At 63.5% G+C, this 16,440-nt stretch overlaps 2 long non-coding RNA genes across 5 annotated transcripts; one reads left to right on the top strand and one right to left on the bottom strand.

The window, feature by feature from the left end:
* Positions 1–3,798: 3,798 nt before the first annotated feature.
* Positions 3,799–9,157, bottom strand: LOC144377382 (uncharacterized). The gene is made up of 3 exons (XR_013438356.1): positions 9,022–9,157; positions 5,235–6,946; positions 3,799–4,363 (listed from the first exon to the last, which is right to left on the bottom strand). It is a non-coding gene; the product is annotated as an uncharacterized LOC144377382 (long non-coding RNA).
* On the top strand, positions 6,059–12,791 carry LOC120889918 (uncharacterized). Of its 4 annotated transcripts, none has more exons than XR_013438354.1 (3): positions 6,059–6,197; positions 7,152–10,921; positions 11,120–12,791. It is a non-coding gene; the product is annotated as an uncharacterized LOC120889918 (long non-coding RNA). The 4 variants fall into 4 exon arrangements; XR_013438355.1 differs by having other exon boundaries at positions 7,152–11,585; positions 12,474–12,791; XR_013438352.1 differs by having other exon boundaries at positions 7,152–12,791.
* Positions 12,792–16,440: the final 3,649 nt, after the last annotated feature.

Here is a 16,440-nt window from a genome sequence, read left to right as displayed (position 1 = left end):
TGTGCCCTCCGAAGGCACTGGGAAGGGCCCTTTCCCTCCTGACTCCTAGCTCCACGCTGCAGGCCGCATTCCTTGGCTTTAGGTACATCCCTGCCGCCTGCTATCTTCACGTGGCCTCTTCTCCCTGCATCTTCAGGCCACCTTTCCTCCGTGAGTGTGTGTGTTGGTGTCCAAATACCCCTTTCAGTGGTCTCACTGGATAAGGGCCCACACAGTGGCCCATTTTACCTTGATCACCTCTGAATACCCTATTTCCAAACAATGTCACATTCTAAAGTACTGGGCCTAGCCGGGCATGCTGGCACACGCCTATAATCCCAGTGACTCGGGAGGCTGAGGCAGGAGGATTGCAAGTTCGAGGCCAGCCTGGGCAACTCAGACCTTGCTCAATAATAAAAAGGGCTGGGGATGTAGCTCAGTGATAGAGTGTCCCTGGGTTCAATCCCTACACTACAAGAAATCACTAAGTCCAGCACTAGAATTAGGACTGGATCCAGTCTTTCGGGGAGACACAGCTCCCCCCATAGCAGTGGTGACGATGGAGGTGATGGTGGTGATGACTATAGTCGTGAAAATGACAGGGACAGCGACAGCTGGGCCTCAAACCCCCTGCAGATGCTACTGAGGTGCAGTGGTCAGTTCCCGAGGGTCTGACAATCAGGGGCATCCCCCGAGGAGCAGAGGACGTGGGTGCAGGCCAGCGCTGTGGGAGAGCCGGACACCGGCCCTGCCTCTGGAGGCTCTGCGGCTGGGCCAGGCAGCTGTGTGTCCTAAGGCGACGGCCCTCTACCGCTGCCGGCCATGGGTGGGGACCTGGTGGTGTGGGGGACCTCCTGCTCCACCGTGCTGCTAAGCTGGAGCCGGCTGTGGCCAGGTGGGCACTGCAGGGTGAGTGGACAGTAATGGAGGGGCGGCAGAGTGGGAGCTCTGGCCCTCCCCGCTCCTCCCTCTGCACCTGCCTCCTCTGGGTCACGTGGAGCCATGCTATTTTTACACACAGCTAAGTCAGTGCAGCCCGCCCCTCCCCTACCAGAAACCACCCTGGGGGCAGGGGCCATGGTGTGTGCATCTTTGAGTTGCCCAGGGCCTGGCCTGTCCTCCAGAAAGGCAGGGTTAGGACCGACCCTTTGCAAAGGACGGCAGGTCCCTCCCTTCTCCTCCAACCCAGGCAGGATGGAGCTAAGACCAGGTGGAGGTGGCCCTCGGGTTGGTCTTCCTCTGTCACATCCTGGGCAGCCTGAGGGAGCTGGGCAGAAGGGCACAGTCAGCCTGGCCTGGCCTTTCCTTGGGAACGGGTGCCTGGTAACCATAGCAGCGGGAAGACTGAGCCCCAGCGATGGCAGAAGCCCACGGGTCTTTGGTCTTTGGCAGAAGGCGGGCCGGGTCAGGCCGCCGGGGGGCTTCTCTGTTGGGCTCCGTGGTGCTGCCCTCTGGCCCCTGCAGCCTGTGCAGAGCAATGATGATGGTCGTGGTGCCGGGCATCCATTCATTCATTCGTCCCATCCATATTTATGAGCAGACACTCCTGCCAGGAGCTCTTCAGTGCACCAGGAGACAAAGTTCTGGCATCTGTGAGGCTCACATTCTAGGGAAGAGAGACAAAGAACAAAGGAAAACCCAGCACTGCAATCCAGGAGCCAGGAGAGCTCCACGGGAAAGCAGAGCTGGGTGGGCCAGGGAACCCCGGGACTGGGGGCTGGAAAGGGAGGTCCGGGAGGGGAGGGGGCGACGCTGGAGCTGAGACTGGGGTGAAGTGAGGGGGGTGCCCTGGAAGGCTGGGAGGAGAGGTCCAGGGCAGGGCAGCAGGTGCAAAGGCCCTGAGGTGGGGTTGCTCACATCCTGTGTCTAAGCACACCTGAAGCCCAGGGAGGGAGAGGGCAGAATGAGCTGGGGACTGGCTTGTGGGTTGGTTGAGTGGTGCTGGGGACTGGGTTGTGGGTTGGTTGAGTGGTGCTGGGGACTGGGCTGTGCTTTAAAGCACTGTCTTGAGTGGAGAACAGAGTGAAGGGCTGGAGGGAAGCTGCAAGACGAGGGAGGAGCCGGGAGAGCCCAGAGGAGAGATGGTGTTGGCCGGTGAGGGACGGGGTTGGTGGAGGACGAAGCAAGGCTGGACTTAGGGTGTTTTAAGAAGAGCCCTGGGGATTGGAGAAAGGATCGGATGTGGATGTCGGACAGGTGGAAGGGGGAGGCAGCATCCCCACAAGGAAGGACCTGAGCAGAATCCAGGTGAGGTGGGGACTCAAGAGTTGGGATCTGGCCTGTGCGGCGGAGCACACCTGTCATCCCAGCGGCTTGTAGGCTGAGTCAGGAGGATCTCGGGTTCAAAGCCAGCCTCAGCAAAAGCGAGGTGCTAAGCAGCTCAGTGAGCCCCTTTCTCTAAATAACACAAAATAGGGCTGGGGATGTGGCTCAGTGGCCCAGTGCCCTGAGTTCAATCTCCAATGCCCCCCTCCCCAAAATAAAGAGAGTCAGGATCTGGACAAGTTATATCCAAAGAGCCCCTTTAAACCTCACGTGTGCAGCTTCCAGGTGTCGGATGCAGCCCAGACTCGTGCAGCCCCTGCGGCCATCCAGCTACCACGCCCATTCCACAGACGAGGAGAGGAGTCCTGGTTCAGGTTAAGCAACCTGCGCGGAGGCCCGAGCTGCTCAGGACACAAGCCCAGGCTGCCTGCTCCCTCCCGAGCGCACCTCCCCTTTGTCCTTGGGGCATCCATTTCCTCTGAGGGAGCTGCCCGTGCTGGCCCTGCTCTGAGCCCCAGGTTGCAGCATGGTTCCTTCCTGCTGCACAGGTGCGGGCCCAGGGAAGCCAGCCAGCCAGCCCAGCAGGGCAAGAGCTTCCTGGGGGAGGTGGGAGACAGCAGAACAGAGCCTGATGGCAGAGGCTCAGAGGTGCTGCAGGGTGGACGAGGGAGAGGCAGGGCCTGGTCGGGGCTCGGAGGGGCACCGCTGCAGGCTGGCAGGGGCTGCTGGGAGGAGGTGGTCCCCGCGCGGCCACACTATGGCAGGGGATCCGCATCCCAGCAGAGGGAGGGGCATCCCAAGGGGCCTCTTGGTGGGAGGCTGGGCAGGGAGGGACACTGGCCGTGTCCGAGTGGCCAGGGAGGCTGAGTGCCCCTAGAGCAGCCGCAGAGAGGAGGCGAGGGGCAGCGGGAGGCAGGCAGGAGGCGAGGCAAGGGGGGGAGCAAGGGCAGGGGGCTCGCAGCCCTGAGGAGGACGTCAAGGTCACGGCGACCCCCACCTGACCCATGCCAGTGCCGACTAGGACCCCAGTGCAAACCAGAGAGTGGCTGCCGGGACGGGGACCTCGGGATGACTGGGCCCGCGGGTGACAAGGCCCAGCCTCTGCTGGAAGTGCCAGGACTTGAACAGCAACAGAGAAGCAGCCCCCACCACCGTCCATCCATGAAGGGCCTGGTGAGCCGGTGTCCCCCACGAGGAGCCCCGGCGCCCAGAAGTCACCAGCTCCCTCGCTCATCCAGTGGTGAAGAGCTTGGAGCACCCAGATGGCACGGCCACCTAGAGGGGCCACGCAGGGAACGGGACCTGGTCCCTCCCGCAGGGCTGGCCTTCTGAAGCGGGGAGACCAGACCCAGGAGGAATGGACAAAGGTGGGGTCAGGAGAGGTCCAGGGCCAAGAGGAGGGAGGCCACCAGCCAGAACAAGGCCCGTCCACTGCTGGGGCCATGCTTGGACGGCCCTGCCCGCTTGGAGGCCTCCTGGTCTCAGGCCCTGCAGCCCACCCGTCCCAGTGGTCCCGGGCAGCTCAGAACCCGGACCCACCCTCCCGCAGCTCACACCTGGCTCAGGGCAGCCCCTCCCCCTCAGTCACCCCCCCAGAGCACAGCCTCCCGCTGTCTAAAGTGGGGCTCATCCTCCTCAGGCTGCCCTGTCCCGTCCCCTGCCTGGGCACAAGACGGTGGGGACAGCGCCCTAGCTCAGCCCACCCACCACGCTGCTGAGCTCAGTGCATTCTTGGGTGCTTTCAGCCAGTCTGGCCCCTGGGGGTCCTGCCATTGTTGTCCCCGCTGTGTGGAGGGGGAAGAGAGGCCTCCTGGACGGCTTAGGTGGTGGAGCAGGGGCTCCCGCTCAGGGCCAAGGACACGCAGCCGGCCCTGGCAGAGAGCCCTGGGGTGTGCGGGCCCCGACCAGCGACTCCCGCAGGCCCGTGTCTGTGTGCAGGCCTCGGCAGTCCCTGGCACAGCCCCGAGGGGCAGCTGCCATGTCCCCAGGTTGGAGGTGAAGAAAGCGGGGCTGGGGCTGGGGGACAGCCACCCCAGACGTTGCGTGGCTTGTGAAAAGAGCTGAGATTCGAACCCAGGGCTGTGGATTCCAGAGCCAAGTCCTGCCCGCTCCCCAGCACCTGGAGACCAAAAGGAAGAAGTGAAGGAACAGGGGGTGAGGAGGCAGGCTCCCCGCGGCCGGGCACCCAGGGCCAGCGGCCTCGCGCCTCCCCCTGAAGGCAATGGTGCAGGCCCGAAGGCGATGGCCACCTCTGTCCTTGGATCCTGGCTAGTCACCATCGCTGTGGCCCTCCTGAGTCGACCTCTCCGCCTCCCCTGAGAGGCTGCGGGGATCCCTGCCTCCCAGAAGCTTTGGCCATGGGGTGTCCCTCACTGAGCCCCCAGCCAGCCCTCCTGGCCCAGCCCCTGCCCCATGACGCCACCCGGGAGGCGCCTCCGAGTGGGGAGCAAGACCTCCCAAGCCTCCCCTGGGGCCAGCCTCAGTTCCTTCACTGCCCCAGTGACAGGGGCTGGGTGTGCGAATGTGTGTCTTTGCATGAGTGTGAGCGCGTCTGCGTGTGTGTGTGTGTGTGAGAATATGCGTGTGTGTGTGTGTGAGTGTGTGCGAGTGTGCGTGTGTGTTGGGCAGAATTGGCCTGGAGAGCGGAGGGGAGGGAGGGAGAGGTGCAGACAGGCCTGGGTGACCCAGGGGGAGCCAGAACAGAGCGGGGTAAGGGGCCCTCGGAGGGGCAGCAGAGGGGACAGGGGGCCTGGGCAGGCCAGGGCAGAGCCAATGGCAGGAGGGAGGGCAGCGCCCAGAACTGGGCCCTGGTGGGGAAGAGCCAGAGAGCCACCGCTGCAAGGTCTCGGTGACCAAAGAGGACAAACGTAGCCCCATGCCGGCTGGAGCAAGGCCTCCCCAGCCCCTGGCTCCCCTGCAGCTGACCCGGGTTGAGCTCCTCCTCCTCCCCTGCACCAGCCGGGCTGTGGGATCTTGAGCAGAACCTTTACCTCTGGGTCCCGGAGCCCCAGAACTTGCGCAGGGGAGCAAGGTCTGGGACACGAAGGCGGCTGGGCTGAACTCTTTGCCTCCTCTGTCCTGAAAGAGGGTCTGCAGCCCACAGTTGTTGTGGTGTGGAGCAGAGTGTGTGGGAAGTGCCGGGTGGGCTGATTCTCAGGCACCCACATGGTGAGCTTAGGTTGGTGCCAGGTGGGGAAGAAGGGTGGCACTGGGGACCACCCAGGGCCAGGTGGACTCTGCAGATGGGCTGCACTGGGGGAACCTCCCCAAGCAGTTGGTCCCCGGGGCCTGGCAGGACCAGGAGTCGGAATGGCCTGGGCATGGGGTGCACTGAAGGGTCAGCCCAGGAGCCCCCACCCCGCCCTGTCCAGGGAAGGGTGCAGAGGGAGGCTGGGGGAGCGACCCTAGGGCTGAGAGAAGCTGCCCAAGGAAAGGACCAGGCAGGGGCCAGGGGGACCCTGTCAGGGGCCCAGGGAGCCCGGTGTGGAGTCTTGCAGAGACAAAGGCCTGAGCAGGGAACCGGGAGAGGCAGCTGCCGAGGGGCCGAGGCCAGCGGCCTGGTGCTGCTGGGAGCCTGGGCCTCGGACCCACGGGGTGAGACCTGCCCCCGTCCAGCTGAGGCTCGACCCGGAGAGGGGAGCGCGCTCCGAACTTGAGAGGGAGGACCCTGCCAGCTGCCCTTGGGGCTGTCACAACAGATAAAGCCGCTCCAGCCTCGCCGCGCTCCCCCGCACGCTAATGCTCCGCAGCAGCTAAAAATACCGGCAGGAGGGGAGGGGGAGGGGAGGGCGGGGAGGGAGGGGGAAGGGGGGAGGGCGGGAGGAGGGGGCGGCTGCGTCCCGGCCGGGCTGCTCCGTCTCCAGAGCGCCCTGATGATCCAGATGTGCAGCTGCGGAGACGACTGGTCTGGGAACTGCAAATCACCGGCCCCTGGCGCCCCTCCCTTGGACAGGGTGAGGCTGCAGGAGAGAACCAGAGAGCAGGAGGGAGGCTGGACTGAGCCCTGAAAGAGGGAGACCTCAGAGCTCTGCCGGCAGGGCCCGGGAGGGGGCGAGGGGGAGGGAGGGGGAGGGGAAGAGGGAGGCTGGAGGAGGGGGCAGTGGGGGGAGGGAGAGAGCCAGCCGGGCACAGACCCTCAAAGGACCAGGTTGGTGGGAACACCTCGGCCAGACCCCCTCCAGGACCTCCTCCCAGGCCGGCCAGGTGCCAGGCCTGCAGCAGCAGCGTGGGCGGGGCTCCGTGGAGAGGCCCCCAGCCCCCCCCACACACTAGGCAGGGAACCGTGTGGAACCAGCTGGAGAAATTCACCCCCAGGCGAAGGTACCTCCTGGACCGCTGGTGCTGGACCCAGGGTACAGGGAGAAGGCCTTGCGGGCAGGTGACCTGGGTAAAATGGCTCTCTGCACAAAGACCTTGCTTCTTTAGTTCACCAAACGTTCTTTTTTCTTTTCTTGTGTGGTATTGGGGATTGAATGCAGGGCCACTTCACCCCTGAGCCACAACCCTGGTCCTTTTTATTTTGAGACAGGGCCTCCCTAAGTTTTCCAGGCTGGCCTTGAATTTGAGATCCTCCTGCCTCAGCCTCCCGAGTCTCAGGGATTACAGGCTCACCACGATGGCTGCTGCAAAACATTTCCATCCTGAGCTCCTACCGTGTGCTGAGCAGGGTCCTTGGCCTTGCTGTCCCCGACGGTGTGGTGGCCTGGGAGTGGGAGACTGGGGTTTGCGGCCACCTGCTTCTGGCCGTAGGGACTCCACCAGCCCTCACCTCAGCCCTGGTCTCTGCCTGGGGCTTCCGCAGGCCACCCTTCAGTGGAACACCTGCACCCAGTGCCCGTGCCTGGCGCCAGCGAGGCCTGGCCTGACCACCACCCTGGGCTCTGCCTGGCCCTTCTCTTTCTCCACAGGAGTTACAGTTTGTAGTGTCAGCCTCCGTTCAAACCCAGCCTCCACTGCCAGTCACTTGGGCCTCTGAGCCTCTAGCCTCAGCCTCCATACCCACGAACAGTGCTGCCTCGAGGGGCAGTTCTGAGAGGTAACACGCCGGCCCTGACTGGCGCTTCACTCGGCACAGCCCTCTTGCTCTGCCCACCACGCATCCTCCTGTGGCCCACTGGCCGCCATCTCTGGCCATCCTGCTGCTGGAGCCCAACCCAGCCCTCACAGAGATGGCGGTGCCGAAGGTTGTGGAGGACCCGTGGGCTCCCCTCTGCCAGGGACGTCCCCTGTTTCCTTCCCATTCTCTTCCCTGGGCACGCACACCCCGTCAGTGGCAAGACGTGGCTCCTGGCTGCTCCACGGCGTCTGAACTGCTGTCTGGGTCCCCTGCCACTGCCCTCCCGGAGCCCTGTGACCTGGGGACGCTCTTGCTGGGCTCCAGGACAGCAGAGGGAGGACAGAGCCCAGCAGGATGGCATCACAGCTGGGTGCCGGCCTGTCCCCAGGCTCCTGGTCACTCAGCAGCCTGGACTCTCTCTCTGGGTCCCCAGGGCCACCAGGTGCCTCCTTGCTGTGTGCGTGCTGGGGTGAGCGTGCGCTGAGCGTGCGCAGGTGGGACGCGTGCGCTGCACGAGGAGCCGGGCAGGGTCCTGTGTGCGGGAAGGGAAGGGGCCTCGCGGCCTGAACAGGCCAGGACTGCGGCACCGGGGCCCAGCAGGATCCCGCCGAGGTGACACGGGCTGGCAGGGCCATGTGGCTGTTTGTTTGATTTCCCCCGACTTCCAAACTAGTTGAAATTACACACCAAGCACCGATTTAATTAAGTTTTCCGGTGTGTGGCATAATTAGCGAGACACACGTCGGAACGGGTGGGCGGGCACAGCCCTGCTCCTGCCTGTTACAGCTTTCAGCCCTCGGGCCACAAAACATGGCGTTTGGGGGATGGAGGAGCCGGGCTGCCTGGGTCTCCCTGTGTGGCCTCCTGTCCACTCCGCCCGGGAGTGACCTGCCGCTACCCGGGGCCACAGCTGAGCTCGGGTGAAGCCCGGGAGCCTGTTGCCCCCTCAAGATGGGCCTGACCGGTCACGGGGCGGACACAGGGCCCGTCTGCCCAGGTTCCGGGGCACGGTCACATCACAGGTAGGCGCTGCCCGCAGGGCTCCACGGTGTCCGGCCCCATGGCGCGGGCGGCCCTCCTCCTGCAGACCCTGCCTCTCTCTGCTCGAGGCTGTGGTCACCCCAAGGCCTGCTGCCCGGGAGCTCCACCCGCGTCAGGAGCCCAGGCTGCCTGGGAGGCGTGAGCCTGGGACTGCTGAGACCAGCCCGATCCCCTTCGGCAGCACCTTCTGGAATCTTCCAGGCCATGGGGGGAGGCCTGCGCAGGGGAGCAGACCCCGCTCTGGCTGAGAGGGAGGCTCCGTGGGAGCAGCCCCGTCTGAGCTTCTGGCCCCTCGTCCTCGCATGCCCTCTGCAGAGCGCTTTGCTCCCCGCGGCCCCCTGAAATGGCCTCTCAGAGGCCTCCCGCAGCAGCCTGGGAGCCAACCCAAGTCACCATTCCTCCTTTCCTCCCTGGACTCCTGCTCAGCTTGGCTGACGTCACCCTCCCTGGCTGTCCCATGTCCCTCCCATTCACCTGAACAGTCCGCGGCTGCCACCCCTGACCCTGGCCCCAGCCCAAGCAGGTGGACGCCAGGCAGCTCCCGGCTCAGGGCTGCCCTCCCGCTGCCCCTGCCCAGCCAGCTCTCTGCCCCCCGGCCCTTCCTGACCACCGGGCCCTGAGCTGGGACCGCCCACCTTGCACAGTGGGCCCAGACCCCCCGGGCAGCCCCCGTGTCTCACCACGTGACCCCAGGCCAGGTTCAGGACGTGGGATGGAAAAAGGTGACATTTATGAAGCCCTGACTGTGTGCAGGCCTCGTCCTCAGAGCTCGACCACCATTCGGGGCCCCAGCTCACTCCTCCCACCACCGTCCTCAGGTCAAGACGGCCAGGGCTAGAGCGCTCGCCCGCAGGCACACCACCCTGGGTTCAGTCCCCAGCACCCCCCCAAAAACAGGAGGCCAAGGCCAGGGCTGGAGGGTTAGGACGCTTACTCATGGTGACGTGCCTCTTCAGGGATCCCAGTCCCAGCGCCTGTCACCACGGCACGTGGCCTGCCCACCCTCCAGCCAGCCAGCCGTCTCCTCCATCCACCGCCCTCCACCTGACCCGGGCCTCGTCCCTCGTGCCGTCCATCCTCCCAGGGTTGCAGGCCCCAGACATCTCAGACGCTGCGATGCCCTTGCGCCTCGGCCTCTCTCCGGGTTGGCCTGGGGACCCAGTCCAGGTGACCCCTGCCCTGGCCCCTCCCTCCTCTTACACTTGGCCCTGACCCGCAGCGTCACCCACTCCGTGCACACCCTAGTGCAGGCCCCAGGTCAGGGGCTCTGCAGGGTCTCAAGGGCTCTGTGCAGGGGAGGACCCAGCCCCTGAGGGGCACGTGCGGTGGGTGTGCCTCGGGGACACAACTCGTCTTCACGGCAGCCTCAGGAAGAAGACTCATCTGTTCCCTGAACCTCCCTGGGAAAGCCCTGTGGGCGCTGAGCCTGCACACACGACCCTCGGTCCACACCAGAGGCCACATCTGCCTGCTGCTGGAGGGGACAGGTGCGCGTCCCTGGGCCACAGGGCAGCAGCCCCACACCATGACTCTGAGCACCCAGGGCCTCGCCTGTGTCCTGAAGCCAGGACCCAGGACCCATGGTGATAGCCTCACCCTTCTGTCAAGCACCAGGCTGTGCCCAGTGAACTTTGACCCATCCTGGGGGGCGACTGGGAGGGAGGAGAGGGTCTTTGGCACGGGGCCCCCTCGGGGTGCTTACGACCCGTGGCCTTCTGCGGCCCCCTGTCAGCCCGGCCGGGTAGGGTGCTCCCAGGCTGCGGCAGGGGGAGGCCGGAGGAGAGGCCAGGCCTGTGTGCTTCCTGGTGGCCAGGGCAGGCGAACGAGGGCCAGTGGCCCCCCAGGGATGCAGGTTGGGGTGGGGGTCCTGGCGGGATGGGAGGCTCTGGAAACTGTCCTCTGCACCTCCACCCCCCCCTTCCTTTCCGAGGCAGGATTCGGCCTCTTGAAATTCTGCACACTAATAAAATTGTAACTAATTTACATCCGAGATGGGGAGTGAGTGGCAGCGGTTGTCATGGAGACCATCTCCAGGGCCCTGCTGCCTCCGCCTCTCGGTGCAGCCGAGAGATCAAGAGATTCTTCTCCAGCTCTGCGGCTGGGGCCAGGCCTCTGCCTCCTCCTCCCGCCCTGGGCAGGCCCCTGGGGGCCGGGGGGGGGCGGGCACAGGGCCTCTTCCACAGGCTCCAGGGTCTGCAGACTGCCCTGAACGAGGAAGCCCCTGTCTCCTGCTGAGCCTCTGTCCCCACCCCTGCTTCCCTCACCTTGGGGACCCTATTGGCTCCTCTGACTCCAAATGGAGGCCCCAGAGGGACAAGAGGCCCTTTCCCTACACACGGCCAGTGACAGCGTCACAGTGGGGACAGTTTGCAGGGACGGAGCTACTTACAGAGCCGTCTTCCTGGGAGAAGTCCATCCTGGGACCTAAGGATCCTGAGCTGGAGGAGGCACTAGCCCAGACTCCCAGAGCGCCCCAGGCAGCCACAAAGGCACTGGGGTAGCTGAGCAGCAGCCGCGCCATGGGCTGAGCAGGGCCTCTGGTGTGCGTGTGCTCACGTCAACCTCGAAGCCATGCATAGGGTAATATTGTTTTGTTTCGCTTTGTTTGCAGTTTGGGGGATTGAACCCAGGGCCTCAGGAAGGCTAGGCAAGCACTTACTGTTGACCGTACCCAGCTCTTTTATTTAAAAAATTATTTATATTTCGGTACCAAGGATTGAACCCAGGGGCGCTCAACCACAGAGCCACATCCCCTGCCCTTTCTTTCTTTTTATTTAGAGATAGGATCTCACTAAATTACTAAGGCTGGCCTTGAACTTGTGATCCTCTTGCCTCAGCCTCCTGAGCTGCTGGGATTACAGGTGTGTGCCACCAGGTTTGACTTAAAGGGTAATAGTTCAATCCCTGTTTTGATAAAAAATGAAACGGTCTCAGAGAGGTGGGTAGATAACACCCAAGTTCAGACACCTGGTAAGCATGGGGTCTGTAGGCAAAACCATTATGGTAAAGATAAAGCGCTTCCAGCAAAATAAAATGCTGACAAAGCAGGGCGCGTGTATCGGGAGAGAGGAGAGGTGCAGAGGGGCCTCAGGAATCGTGGATGGAAGCTGGGTTCTGAGGGATGAGTAGGAGTTCCCCAAGGGAGCACGTTGGAGAAGTGTCCCTCCGCAGGGAGCACGTTGGAGAAGTGTCCCTCCGCAGGGAGCCTGTACAGAGGCGCAGAAGCGAGAACCTGCCCCACAAGGTGGGTCCAGGGGGGGTGTGGAGGAGGCAGGCGGTCGGCAGGGCTGAGGGGGGAGGGCGCCTGACGGTCCTGCTCACCCAGCACCCTGCCCCCTCGGATGGCGGGCTAAGCTGAGTCCCAGCAGGGCCGCTGCTGGCACAGATGGGCCCTGGACCCCAGTCCCTCCCCACTCTGGACCCAGGAACCGTATTCCCAAGACGGCTCCGTTCTGAAGATTTCCGGGGCCCAGAGCTGGAGAGCCAGGCTGAAGGTCCCGGGGGCGGGGCGGGGCGGGGCGGGGCGGGGACTTTCCTCCTAGAGGGGTGTCCTCAGCTACTGGCCCAGGATGGGTGGAGAGGAGGGCTGGGAGGGGCTGGTGACCAGCGGGGCAGGCGTGGCCACAGTGGGGATCTGGGGCTGCTGAGGCTGGAGGTGGGCAGGGTCCAGGGGGCTGCTGGGGTCATAGACTAGTGGACGGCAGGCACCTGTGCTCTGGGCAGCCTCCGCGAGGCAAGGGCCTCTCCCCTCTGGGGGAGCCCGGCATCCTGAGGCCCTTCAGGGCCTTCCTGAGGGTCAACTCGGGGTTTTGAGTGGGGAAAGGAATTAAAGGCCCTCCCTGCTCCTGGCCACCCAGTCCCCCCACTGTAGGAGCTGCGGCCAGCAGCTGGGGTCCAGGGGTCCCGCAGGGGGAGGTGGGCGTGCCCGTGGGTAGGCGGGGCGCTCACCTTCCACCCCGAGCCACACGGTCCTGCGAGGCTGGATAATAAAAGTAAAAGCCCCAGGAGAGAGAAGTCACCAGCCCCTGACGTGGACGGAGCATCTACTTCAGCCAGCGCTGAGCTCAGAGCGGGGGCCTGGTGGGTTGGCTCTACCGGGCTCCCCGTGGCCCAGCCAGGCTCCCTGTCCCAGGCCCAGGTGCTTCGGCCTCCCTGGAGCTCGCTGTGTGCTGTGCAGTGACGCTGCGGAAGGTGCATCCCTGAGAGCACGTGGGCGGTTCCCGCCTCCGGAAGGCCGCCAGCTTCTGAGGCCATCTGGGACCAGACAGGACGGGTCAGGCCTGGCATGTGGCCTCATGCTTGGCCTGACCACGCTCTGCCTTGAGGGCCACATGCTGGTTCAAAGCCTTCTCCCCCGTTTACTGTGTGACCCTAGGCAAGTTCCTTAACCTCTCTAAGCTGCTCAAATCTCTTACCCACAAAGTGGAAATAAAAACTCCTGCCTCCAAAAGTTTGCTGATTTATTTTAGGATTAAATGAGATGATGCAAAGAAAGCAGGCCATGGAGAACGCAGGGCGGAGGTCATGTTGGAGGAAAGCGCGGGGTCCCTCCTCCCACCCCAATCCCTGGGGCCCTCAGGATGGCTGTGGAAGGCTCTCCTTTGACTTGTCCTGAGCCAGGCTGGGAATCTCACGGGATGGAGATGGACTGCTGAGTGCCTTCATGCTTTGCATTTTAGTCTAAAACCCCTGTGTGTTTATTTTTGTACAAGATCCAAAGGAGTAGGTGGGGGTTTGTTGGCAAAATGGGATATTGAAATATTCTTACACCATTTGTTGGAAAAAGTATCCTTTATCCACCAAATAGCAGTCTTGACCTCCCCATTTGGTCGACCTCACCACCAGGTCCTTTGTGCTTTCCACTCATTCATTTAATAAATACTGAGGGACAATCAGACATTCACATGCAAAAAAGAGGAAAAGAAGAGGGAAAAAAGTCCCTTGATCCCTACCTCACACCACATGCAAAAATCGAGTTGCAGTGGGTGGCGGGATCCTGTGGGCTATGCCCAACATGGGGCACGGGGGAGGACTCTTGGGCACTTGGCTTAGCAAAGCTGTGACTCAGGACCAGGAAGCGCAGGTTGTGAGAGACGGGACTGACACATTGTGCTTCATCATGGCGAAAGGCTTTCTCCAAGGAGGGTCCTGCTGCGAGAAGGAGAGGCTAACTCGAGACGGAGGAAATGTCTGCAAATGACAGATCTGGAGGAGAGTGTCCAGGGTACATAAAGAACTGCCCGACTCCACCTGCAAAAAGGACTCAGCCGAGAGGGGGCCGCAGGCCTGCACAGACCCTCCACCAGAGAAGAGAGGCGGGCGGGCACGAAAGGATCGCGGCCATCGGGAGAGGAAGACCAAAGCCAAGCTGGTATTCCAGGCCCGACACGGCTCCATAAAAAGAGGACCATACCGAGGGCTGAGGAGTCTGCGGAGCAACTGGAACTCCGAGCCCCGATGGAGAGGACACACCCCGGGGTGGCCCGGGCGGGCTCCTAGGAAGCCAGCCACCCTCTGGCCCGCTCACCACAGGACTGGGCCGGCCCGCTCGCTCCCGGCTGAGGTCTGTGCGGCCCGTGGCTGGCCCTGCAGCTGCTCCACCGCAGTCTCACACGGAGCACAGCCTGGTTGTGGCGCAGGTAGAGGCGCCAACTGGGGTCCATCTGTACAGGGGACTGCGAGTGACACCAGGGGCAGGCCTCGGTGCTGGGTGAGAGAATCCTGTTTATATGATTTTCTCCAAAAGAGCACACTGTAGTGAACAGATCAGTGGAGGCCGGGGTGGGGGGCTACAGAAGGCCAGACTGAGGGGAAGTGGGGGGACCTGTTCTGGACCCTGATTGTGGCATCAATTTACACAGATTTGTATAAATGAGGAAACTCGTGGAACTCTTTCCCAAAAAAAATGGCTTTGGAGGCGGTTTTTAAAAAGATGACGCAGGGGCTGGAGTTTTTGGATAGTTCCTTCCTGTGACCCACACACAGGCCACCGCCTCCCCTCGGGTGCCTTTGAATGGATGAGAAAAGGGCACCACCTCCCATGTGGGATGAAGCCTGGGCAGGGCCCGAGCCTGGCCCGTGGAGGGCTGATGGCACTGCAGCTCTGCTCACCCCCAAGCAGCATCTTTGTGCAGTGAACAACCTACACGACTGTCCATGTGGGTCCTGCAGCTCCCATGTTTTCTTCCCAGACTCTCTTCTTTCCCTGCAGATGGAGCTCTGACTGGCAGTCCCAGGGGGTGGGGGGGGAGGGTGGGCAGTGCATTAGCCCTGAGTAGCCAGGCTGGGGCTTCTAGCTAATGGCTGCAAATGTGCTCAGTGCTGAGGCTGCAGGCTGGGGCTTTGGGGGCCTGCTGCTTAATGGCTGGCCTGCCAGAGAGGAAGAGGGACGGCAGGTTGGCCGACGCTGGCCAGGCTCAGACGACGGAGGGGGGAGGGCCTGCTGCAGCCTGGGAGCCCCCCAGACACAGGGGGTGGGGAATGGGGGAGGGGCCTCCCCCCTTCACCATGGGCTGTGGCCACCTGGCCCCTCTGGGGCGTGGGGGTCACATGGCCCAGGAGCCGACGATGGACATTTCTGAGCACCTGCTGGATACGGGGACGGCGCCCAGGGCTCTCCACCCGGGTCATGACAGCAGAGGTGCCCAGGTGACCGTGGTCCTGGCCACAGGCCCCACCCGCCTCCCTGAGCCCAGGGGAGGAGGGGGCTTCCCCGAGGTCACACAGCTCGGGCTCCGCCTGGCCCGGCCTGCAGAGCCTGGGACCCCGGTGCCTGCACGCCCTGGGCAGCTGGCCTGGTCACCCCCACGGCGTTTCCCTGAGCCGCTCCGCGGCTGGAAAGGGGTGCTGTGCTTTTGCACCTGAAAAAGAGGCCCCGGTCTCCCCAGGGCCATCCCACAACAGGGCAGTTCCCCCCTGGCCCCCTCCAGAGGGGTCAGAGCCCGCTGACAAACGGCTTTCCTTCCTCTTCCTCAGGGCCCGAGAGCAGGGTGCTCCTGCCTTTCATGGTGGTGCAGGGTGAGGAGAGGAGTCCTGGGACCCCAGCCGCCATGGCTGCTACCCTGAGTGAGCCACCTGACTGGCCTAGCGAGGAGACCTGCGACACCCTGAGCCTCTGGATCAAACCCTGCCTGACACCCACTACCCCTCTGCATCACTCCATTTCTATTCAGATTAGATTTCTGTGTTTTATCTCAGAGTTTCAACAGATAAGGGCCTTTGCCCCACTGTGGACAGCCGCTGTTCTGCAGGGCATGTGACGAGGGGACTTGCCTTCTCGGATGTGCGGGGGCGTGTTGTCTGTGGTCTCCGTGGGCACACACCAGAATCCGCGTGGTGTCTCTCCGTCCAGCAGACCAGGGCTTCGCCTTTGTGCTTGAAGGGTCGGAGGACAGGGCTGGGACGGAGGGGAGAGCTGGGAAAGGGGGACCTCTGTGGGGCACCCTGTGGGGACCTCCAGGGCCGCTGCCCAGGACAGGGGCGGGGGGGGGGGGAGCGGGCAGGCGGCAGGGGTGGGACGGCCCCCCACAGCCGCGGTGCTGAGACCAGTGCTTTGTGTTGGTCACCACCCGAACCCTCAGACACCTATTATAAGCCCATTTTCCAGCAAAGGAAATGGAGCCTTAGAGAGGTTAGGTAATTCACCCAAGGCCACACAGCCAACAAGGAAGGGAGGTTGCTGGAAGGTTGGTGCTGGGAGCCTGTGCAAAGGCCCTGAGGTGGGGTACACTACAAGGCCTGTCCAGAGGCCAGCAGAGTGGGGTAGAGGAGGCTGGAAAGACCCTTCTCGGCGTCATCCAAATCCTGCTTCCTCAAGTAGATGGCTCGGGCCCAGCCTGCAGGAGGCGGCTCCCTGCCCCCTCAGTGCCGCCAGGCTCGGTCCTTTACAGAGTGGCTGCAGCAGGGGAGGGGAGGTGGCACCTGCCAGGCCTCGGAACACTGCGCTTGAGCCGTCAGAGGAGCAGCCCTAGTGAAGGGAGAGGGCGCCGCAGACAGCCGGGCACGGGCCTGGCACGACTGCCACCCTGCTGTCCCTGGGCCCCCGCGCCCCTGGGGCTCAGCACTGACCGGCCGCCCCGTTCCTGGCAGTCTCCGCCCTT

The sequence above is a fragment of the Ictidomys tridecemlineatus genome, chromosome 4, assembly GCF_052094955.1.
Source record: "Ictidomys tridecemlineatus isolate mIctTri1 chromosome 4, mIctTri1.hap1, whole genome shotgun sequence".
Lineage (NCBI taxonomy): Eukaryota > Metazoa > Chordata > Mammalia > Rodentia > Sciuridae > Ictidomys > Ictidomys tridecemlineatus.
The sequence above is the reverse complement of the archived record's forward strand: the minus strand, read 5'-3'. Positions and strand labels throughout refer to the sequence as shown.